This window comes from Acipenser ruthenus, chromosome 1 (assembly GCF_902713425.1).
Source record: "Acipenser ruthenus chromosome 1, fAciRut3.2 maternal haplotype, whole genome shotgun sequence".
Lineage (NCBI taxonomy): Eukaryota > Metazoa > Chordata > Actinopteri > Acipenseriformes > Acipenseridae > Acipenser > Acipenser ruthenus.
The window spans coordinates 108,072,535-108,082,195 of NC_081189.1; the positions used below are offsets into that span (position 1 = coordinate 108,072,535).

The 9,661-nt window shown below is 40.3% G+C and overlaps 1 long non-coding RNA gene across 1 annotated transcript; it reads left to right on the top strand.

Annotated features, from left to right (window-relative positions):
* Positions 1-3,472: 3,472 nt before the first annotated feature.
* On the top strand, positions 3,473-7,633 carry LOC131698756 (uncharacterized). Its single transcript, XR_009307794.1, has 3 exons — positions 3,473-3,847; positions 6,019-6,268; positions 7,188-7,633. It is a non-coding gene; the product is annotated as an uncharacterized LOC131698756 (long non-coding RNA).
* Positions 7,634-9,661: the final 2,028 nt, after the last annotated feature.

Sequence of the window (9,661 nt, forward strand, 5' to 3'; positions counted from 1 at the left end):
GTAAAAAAAGTATTAAACACAAAAAAAGGTGTTTTCCTAAAATTGAAGTCTCAAAAAGGGGGGAGCGACTTTTTATTTAATTAGGCACCCTCCTCTGAATAATGAGATGAGCTTCATTCACACCGTGTTTACTAAAGGGTGATAATTGTATTGTACACAATAAAGCGAGCGATAATTCGTTTGTTTGGACACCAGGCTTTAACCACTGATAGGCGCGTACTATTTAAACCTATTTTTCTGGCCTGAAAACTAGTGATGTGCAGTTTGACTCTTTTTACTGGCTCGATTCGTTTCATTTATTCCGTTTAGTGAATCAGTTCAACAGATGTGTTTGTTTGATTCACTGATTCACTAAAGAGTAATAAATACATCTTACTGAATTACCTGGTTATGAAAAACTGTTTGAATGGAAAAATCTGTCAGCAAGGGCCATTTAAGTTAAGACTTTTCACTTGGTGGGCTGCACCGTTAATATATATATATATATATATATATATATATATATATATATATATATAGTAATGCACATGGACATGTCTATATAAATTGATAGGTCAATATACTTCAATATACTACTTTACACAAAACACATCAACTAGAAGCAGCTTTCCTACAACACTGACAGAAAACTTGATATCACAAATGTAATCCGATGGAGGAAATAGAAGAGTATTTTACTTAACCTAAATTGGTACTTTTCAATGTATTCTAAAACTGTAGACTAAACCATGGTGCACCTGAAAGCTTGTTGCAATATATTGCCAGCAATTACATTTATAAGGAGACAAACAGTGCTAGAAACCACTGTCAACATGATTAGAGACCATAACAAATGTATAAACATGTGATGGCATTGGTAACATAAAATAAATTGCTTCATTACATGATTAAAATATTACTGTATTTAATTAGCCCTGGTTTGTGGTAATATTACATCACCTAGAATTTTAGGATTGAGACATCATTTAAAAAAAATAATTTACTGTATATGAACATAATTTAGATATTTATTTAACATCATGTAATCAAACAAACTACAAAATTATATTGCAAAAGTCTACCGGAAGCCATAATAGTAGTACAGTATTTCATGTTAGATTTAGAAATGTCACATTTTAAAATTTGTGTCAGTTTTCCGTTGACGTATATTGAAAATTACAAAGTGGTGTGTAATTCAATATGTTAACGTAACATTATTCTGAAGGTTTAATTCTATAGGGTGATGCAAAACCTTTGGCCAAGGCTGTACACTAATAGATGAGTTATAAATGGATCCTTAAATGAAAGAAACACAAAGTACACAGTAGAAATTTCAATGAAATAGAATGTGATAGCGTGTTATTTTGTTTATTTACAGATGTTGGGAGCTACCTCATAATTAAGCCTATTAAAGTAAGTATAGTTGGCTGCCAACTGCTGCAGTCTTTGCCTAAGGTTACATGCTTGCAGAAAACCTCAACAGCAAACCTAATCTGGAATAAAACTTTCTTTACCAGCTCATTGTTTAACCTCTTAAAATGTTATTCATTTTAAACAGCCCAGATTTTCATATAACGGGTATATCAAACATTGAATAAAAAATTACAGTCATTAGTGACAGCTAGGTTTCTCTTTTATCAGCAAAGCATAACACATATTATACAGTCCAGGTCTATTTTAAAGGGCTATTTTTAGCATAGAGGAGCAGCAACTGGCTCTGGTTGAGACGGAAATATTCTGGTTGGGGATTCCAAGCACAGTAGAAAGAAGTAAGCACAGGTAAGTCAGCTGGGCTGAGCTGAGTGGGGGACAGAGGGGGGTGATTCTGGGACGCCAGAGTCACTGTCGAGCCTTCTTGAGGTTTCGTGGGCTAGTCGACGAAATACCAAGGATGAAAGGTGCCCACTTGAAGACCCCAGAGATATACCCTACCCAGATAGTTGTCATGCTGAGGCGCTGGGGAGACCGCACTGTGGTTGATCCCTGGAGCCGGTATCACAGCCGTTGTGTGTGCTGATGTGCAAGGAAGGCAAAATAAGCTGATCCCTTGCCCCATCAAAATAAGCTGATCTCTTTAGCCAGCAACACCAGGCAGAAGGATATCTACATCATCTGATGGGAGGAAACGCAAATGGATGGAGACGCAGATGGATCACATTAGTTTACTGTAAAGCTGCGTCTTAGCTGGTGCTTATCTTGGCGAGAGCCGAGTCTAAAATTAGTTATTTGTTTTCTACGTTACTTACTGTTTGCTACGCCGCCATTAATAGGCGTCACCCACTGGAGAATATGTTTCTTGTTGCTGCATATTCACGGCAGCCTGTACTGAATTACTAGTAGGGTTTGTAAAGAAAGAGAAATAGACCCGGGACTGGTTAGGGTCAGATTTGTCTTATGAGTTAATGAAACAGCAAATGGCAAGACGCTGGGACAGTACACAAAGAACCAGAGACTCAGACACGGGACTGTGATTTAGTAAAGTGTTTATTTACTGCATGGAACTGGTTTATCCAGACCCAACCGTTCCTGGGGAGGGGGCGCCAGTACCCCGCTATTCTGCTGGAGAAGACAACATTGCTTGGTGGAAGTGCTGGATTATTTCAGTGGCAGGAACCTTGCCACGCATTCCTGCACCCACATGGTTGTGCTACTGGCCCACTCTAACAAAGGGGGGCCCGTTGTTATCTCTTTGTCTGTGTTCCAGGCGATTACCATTGGGGATAGCTTTCACCTTGCTTACCCATGGTCCCAGTTCATTCCGCTGAAGGGAGCCCATACCTTGCTTACCTGTGTTACCAGCTCACTCAACCTGAGGGAGCTCACGCCCTGCTTACTTATGTTACCGGATCATTCCACCCGAGGGAGCCAACACCCTGCTTACCTGTGTTACCGGCTCACTCCACCAGAGGGAGCCCATACCCCGCTTACCTGTGTTACCGGCTCACTCCACCAGAGGGAGCCCGCTCTGTACTTTACCTGTGTTCCAGCTCACTCCACCAGAGGGAGCCAAACAGCTACTTACCTGTGTTTCTGGCTTACTACATGTGGAGAGGACAGTCTTCATTGCTTTCCTGTGTTCCCGGACCCAGACGTTCTGAAAGCAGAGCCTGTGGCCGCTTGTCATTGTGATTTAGCATAGAGGGGAGAAGAAGTGAGTTAGTTAGTGGCCCGTACAGGGCATAATACATATTGTTTAAGTATATCCTGTATAAAAATTGTAAATAAAGTTACACACCAGAACACGCAGCGAGTCCAAGTCTGTCCATCAGGAAGAAAACGACGGTGTACCATAGTACCACACTACCAGTCCTTTCACAATATACATATATACTGTATATATATATATATATACTGTATGTATATATATATATATATATATATATATATATATATAGTGAGGGATTGGTTAAAGGAAATGAACAAAAAAGGTGAAAGACAACGTAAACCAACTGGTTGGTAAACAAAGAAAATTAATAAAAAGTGTTTGGGATCAAAAATGAATGGGTTAAAGAATACACTTTGTAAATAATAACTGTGTGTTAAATAAGGGAAAGTACAAATGAAGAAAAAGTATGGTTTAAAACAAATATTTATTATTGTTCAGAGACAATACCTGGGGGACACTAGGACCAGGTGGAAGCTACTGGAGTCAAGGCTGGCTCCAGTTCAAATTAATTATCCAATTTAATGACATGTCAATTGTTTAATGATATAATTGGTTACCATTTAAAATGTCTGTTTGGTGAGTGTTTGAACGAGGGTGATGGTAGGAGCTGAGTTGGAGAGTGGGAGAGGAAAACAAGGAAAACAAGGAAAACAAGGAAAACGAGTATTCGTATTGTGAACTGGTTAACGACATTTTGGAAAGGTATTTTGGATTACGGTTTGGGTTTTGGAGACGAGGTAACAGGCTTAGCCTGCCCCGTCATTAGTTAGGGAACGATTTGTTTAGTTAGGACCCGGGACTGGGTTAGGTTTTGTTTTCTTTATTTTATTTTCAGTGTGTAAACAATAAACACACGCTACGGCGTTTCTTTGGTTGTCGAGTGTCTGATTGAAGCAAAGTCTGCGCTAGGAAGGCAGATCATCACTATATATATATATATATATATATATATATATATATATATATATATATAGACACATGCACACACACAATGCAAATAAATAAAGTTTTGGCTATTAAACTGACCTCAAAGAATTTTGCCTTTAGCTCGGCTGTCAATCACGTTTGCTCCATGTTCACTGTTGTGGAGAATATGTTTCCAGAAAGACATGTATGCCTTTCTTCCTCTTAAAAATAATAACTGAAAATGCAACTGTATAATGTAATAGACAGCACAAGGGTATACTATTTTAAAATGTATTTATTTAATGTCTAAAGTATATATTTTGTATAGAATCAAGTAGAGGGATGCAAGTTTTAGTATCAGACTAGACAACCAGGATGCAATATGTGAAGCCCTTAGCCTTGTATCAGTGTTTATTAATTGTTTAGTTATCCTTGTGCAATAGGGGTGACATTTCATTCCCAGTTTTTGATAACTCTGCAGTTGTCTCATGTACTTCTTTGGTAACATACTTAAGCAGTTCTAAACTCAATCACATGGGACAGTGTAGGATTACAGGCTCTGCTAGCGTTCTCTAACCTATTGCATAGTCAGTGCGCTGCTTCTGGACATCTGAACAAAAACCTTTTACACAGTACAAAACCATTTCAGCTCATTGATAAACTTGATTTAAAAAAAAAATAGATATGTTTTGTAAAATGGCATTTTTGATGTTGTTCTGTTTTCACTTGCCCCCCCTTTTCTATGGAGTAATCCAAACAACGTGCAGAGATGTATTCTTGTATGAATGCAAACATCATTTGTTTCCTTCCATGTTCAAAAAGAACAACAAAATATATCCTACATCTTATATACCTATCTGTCTACATAGCAAACATATTAAGCCTTGTTTTACTGTATAGTCTGCTTGACTGATTTCATCTTGTTTTTGCATCATGTTAAACAGCCCCACTGAGGATATCTAAGCCATTTTGTTTACTTCCTGTAAAGGTAGTTTTAGCTGTAGGGACACAAACGTATTCCCTCATTCATACCTGCTTGCCATTACATCACTAAAGATATACACAAACCAAAATATGTTTTGAATATTTTGAAACATCTCCGCATTAATGGATAATGGCATTGACATTGCATTTGCATGTATTCCAGCCTATAATTAAAAAATTGTCAGCTGGTGGAACCACATCTGCTTTACTTGTGGCTGTCATGTTACCTTGATGAACTGAAACATTGGAGCTCTGGCCACCTGAAACCCTGTTGAATAAACCTGACTACTGTTTTCAGGAAACCCAATACAAGCCTATAATCCTGTGCAGTGTTTTGAAAAGACTAATGGAGTATCACCTTATTGGACATCTTGATAACTTATGCTCTGGCATCACTGGGCTACTAAAGCTGCGAGGCATGGCCTATTTTGCTATAAGTAATTCTTCTTTTATATGTGTTTAATAAATAGATTATGAAAAATGAAAAATCAGCTTTGTGGCTTTTACCTTTCAGACTTTTCTGTAGGTTATTTCTTCTCAGTGTTAATGCGTTTGGATGCCAGTCGCCATCTTTCATGCTCCTTCTTTCAGATTTATAATGATCTCTCTTTTCTGTTCTGACAGTATATCGCCTTAAACAACATTCTCTCGAGCTGAGTTTAATTCATGCAGATTAATCATCGTATCACTGATTGCTGTTAAGTTTACTTCACCCATGTCCCCTCCAATCACTGTCTGATTCTGAACCACAACCTTCCCATCAGCTAGTGGCAGCACTTGTCCTGGGGACGTTTTTTTTTTAAAAATGTATTTATTTTTTCATTCAGTGTGTCCAATTATTAGTTATTTTCCCAATTTCCTTCCAATTTGGAATGCTAAATCGCTTTTCCCCTCACTCAGCAATTCCCCACATGGCTCAGGAGACTGGAAGGTTCAGTGGGCGCCCACGATCCCATGACCAGGCCAGCTTCTTTCTCATACAGGAACTCGAAAGCAGATGTCAGAGAGCTAGCGACCGCTGGAGGACAAATGCCAGCCCTGCAGGTGTCCGCTTTTGAGCTCACTGGGCACTTGGCCAGCAGGGTTCGCTGTAGCATGATTGGATAAAGTGTCAGAGCCAATGCAACGCTTCCTTAGGAGTCCCCAGTGAAAATCGGCCTACTTCGCACAGCCAGGATGTGAGCCTGCACTGCACGATTTACCCTGCGCACCTCGCCACTACGCTTCTACCAGGTAAGCCACTCAGGGACCCCAGGGAAGGGGTTTTAGGCTGTAGATTATTCTTGAAACTTATGCTCTGGAAGAAAAAGAACCTCTTTACACCTCATAACTAAATTCACTCATAGATTTCCGGGAAACTAATTTACAGTTTTCTCAGCTATTCAGAAAGGGCATGCGACCAGATGCTAAAAAGAAAATTGATTTCTGTGGATTATAACAGTTTTTAGAATAGTTCCATACAACTTTTTTCATTTTTTTTTAATACTTGGCCAAAGAGGCTAATATGGTGCAGAACATTATTCTTCTACTGATTACTAGGGCTAAATCTGAAACCCTGTTATAAATACGCAATATATTTTTCTTTAACACTAGCTGGCATCCACAAAGCACAATGGAGACTAATATAAGAGATATCATTCACAAGCCTCATCATATGCAGGTGTATAACAGCTGGACACACAATAAGAGAGAAAATTAAAATTTAACAATAAAGACCGTCATACTCAGGTTACTGTCTGGGAATTACTTTTGCAGGTACCAGATAATGAAGCTCATTTTATAGACTGCACTTCAGATTTGACACCCAGTTCTCATGAGAGGAAAGTGGCTGTTGTTACATTTTCCCCCATTTGTTTGCTATAAAAAGTGATTGCTTGGTGTATTTGTGCCTGCACTTAATAAACTATGTAAATGAAGGGTAGATATTGCCAGCTTTCTGGCACTACTTTTCAACTTTTTAAAAATAAATAAAGCCACAGTCATAAATCATTTGGGAAATAGCAAAACAGGCAGAATTCAAATGAGTGTAACTTGATCCTGTTGATTATTACATTTCAAAATATGGATAGTATAATTGTACAGCAGGCTTTTTACATATTTCAATGCATAGACTCACAAGGTATTACATTTCATAAGTATGTTTCCTCCGAAGGTACTGTGGCCAGGTGATAATGGCTGATGTGTAATGCTGGCTCTGGAGATCATCCAAGCTGCGGCCTCCCTGGCACATCAGCACACACCATGGTGCAGATGCTAGCTCCAGCCAGCGTCTCAGCAAGGCAACCGTCTGGAGTGGGTTTATACACCTTCTCCAATGTTCCTGCCAGTAAAGCCCATGTGGCATACTAAGTGCATCATGGACTTGCCAACGAAGCCTCTGCATCTCACTTCCACTGGGCAGATGGATGTCTCTCAGCTCTTTCTCCTTGATGCAAAAAACTCCCTATGAATCCAACCATACTCATCCAAACTATCCATAAATGGTTCTATTTAAATTCTATTAATACATATTTCTATATACATGTTTTTATTTAAATAGTGAAACACATGAAATATTGTATTGCTAATATTTTTCTCCATCTGGCTAAACAAATGATAACGAAGACTGTGCATACAGTCTAGGTAATTTTCTATGCATCTCTTGTGAGGATTTTTAATTTGTTCTTTTTTTTTAAGGCTTTGCATTTAGAAGCCATTTAAAGTTAATAAATTAGATTATTTATTAAGGTACTTCATTTTATAATTGTTTTTATTTTTGTTTACATATACAATATAGGACAGGTAGTTTAGTTTAAGTCTAATGATTACAAAGTGATTTCCAATACTTTTCTAAATGTGTTGCATGGTTAATGTTTTTCAGATACAGAATATGAAGAATGTGGGGAGCTTGACACCAATTCTGATTCGAATGGTATATAGAAACAAGTGATAACTGATCGATAACCTCTTGCAGTTGTGGTCAAAAGATCTATCGTATTTACACAATCTTGCAATATAGAAATGAGCCTGAGTCAAGTGAATATGTTCACTTAATTTGTATTTTATTTATTTATTTATTTATTTCATTTATATAGCACCATACGTCATAGACCCCAAGGTGCTTTACAGAAAACACAAAACACACAGCAGAATAAAACATTAAAATAGCATAATAAAAGATTATAATACAAAGGCTATGTGGCGGAGTGTCCCGCCCCTATTTATTATTATTTGTATTTTTGTTTGCGGCGCGGGTAAAAGCGCCGCGTCTTTTATTATTATTTAAAAACCCCGTGAGGATGCATGGCTGATCAGCTACTGATTACTTAAATAGCTGACAGTCATGCATCCTTACCAAACGCGTGCAGACTCTGGCCGGGGGATAATAAGATAATTACCAACTAGTTAATCCCTCGGCCAGAGTATATAAACCTGCAGCTCTCTGCACTTGATGTTGGGGTGTTGGAGTAGAGAGTACGGGGAGCGGAGAGAAGGAATAATATTTAAAAAACAATTGCTAATACGTGCTGGATAATCCAGCACGGCACTTACTTGTTTGTTTATTTATTCGTTTGGCCCTCGTGCCCTTTTGTTTGTATTTTGTTTAAATCTGTTGTTTGTTTATTATTAAATACGCTGAGTGCTTTGGCACTCGGTTTCACCCGCCCATCCACTGTTTTGGAGTCAGTTACTTCCTGGTCCGTGACGTCATCCACCACACCACTGCGAGCCAGACTGTCACATATGGTGTCCTGCGTGGGACAAAACAAACGCCTCCAATAGCCGGACCAGGAAAGAAAAGCTCGTTTTTTTGTTCGTTTTTTTTTTTTTTTTCTCAAAGTGTTTTTTGTGTGTTTTTTGGGGAAGAGAAAAAAAAAAAAAAAATATGGGAAGAAGCGGACGGAGGAAGCAGCAGCTACAGCAGCGTGGGGCCGGTCGCAGGTCCCACTGTAGCTCAACCATGCTGGACGTCTGCCCCACCTGCTTGAAAGGTGAGGAGTGGTGCTTCGCTGTTGGGGAGGTGGGTCACATAGCACCCGACCAACCCCCTCCATGGCAGGAGAAAGAGGAGCCAGAGCGTCCAGTGAGGGAGGACCTGCATCCTCCAAAGAGGACGAATGCACTCTCCTCTGAGGGAGTCTGGGACTGGCTGGTGGAGCCGGGGAGGGATTATGAGGAAGCCCTCCCTGCAGTGATCAACCTCCTGTGGGCAAGAGATGGGGAGCGCTGGGAGGCCTGGGAACAGCAACACCACCCAGCTTCCCTCCCAGACATCGCAGCCATGGTGTTCAACTACCTGGCTGCGGATATGGGAGAGACCCTGCTGCTGCCATCTCCAGCACAAAAGGGAGAGGAGCCATCGCTACCGTCTCCACCAGCAGAGGGAGAGGAGCCATCGCTGCCGTCTCCAGCGCCAGAGGGAGAGGAGCCATCGCTGCCGTCTCCAGCGCCAGAGGGAGAGGAGCCATCGCTGCCGTCTCCAGCGCCAGAGGGAGAGGAGCCATCGCTGCCGTCTCCAGCATCAGAGGGAGAGGAGCCATCGCTGCCGTCTCCAGCGCCAGAGGGAGAGGAGCCGTCGCTGCCGTCTCCAGCGCCAGAGGGAGAGGAGCCGTCGCTGCCGTCTCCAGCGCCAGAGGGAGAGGAGCC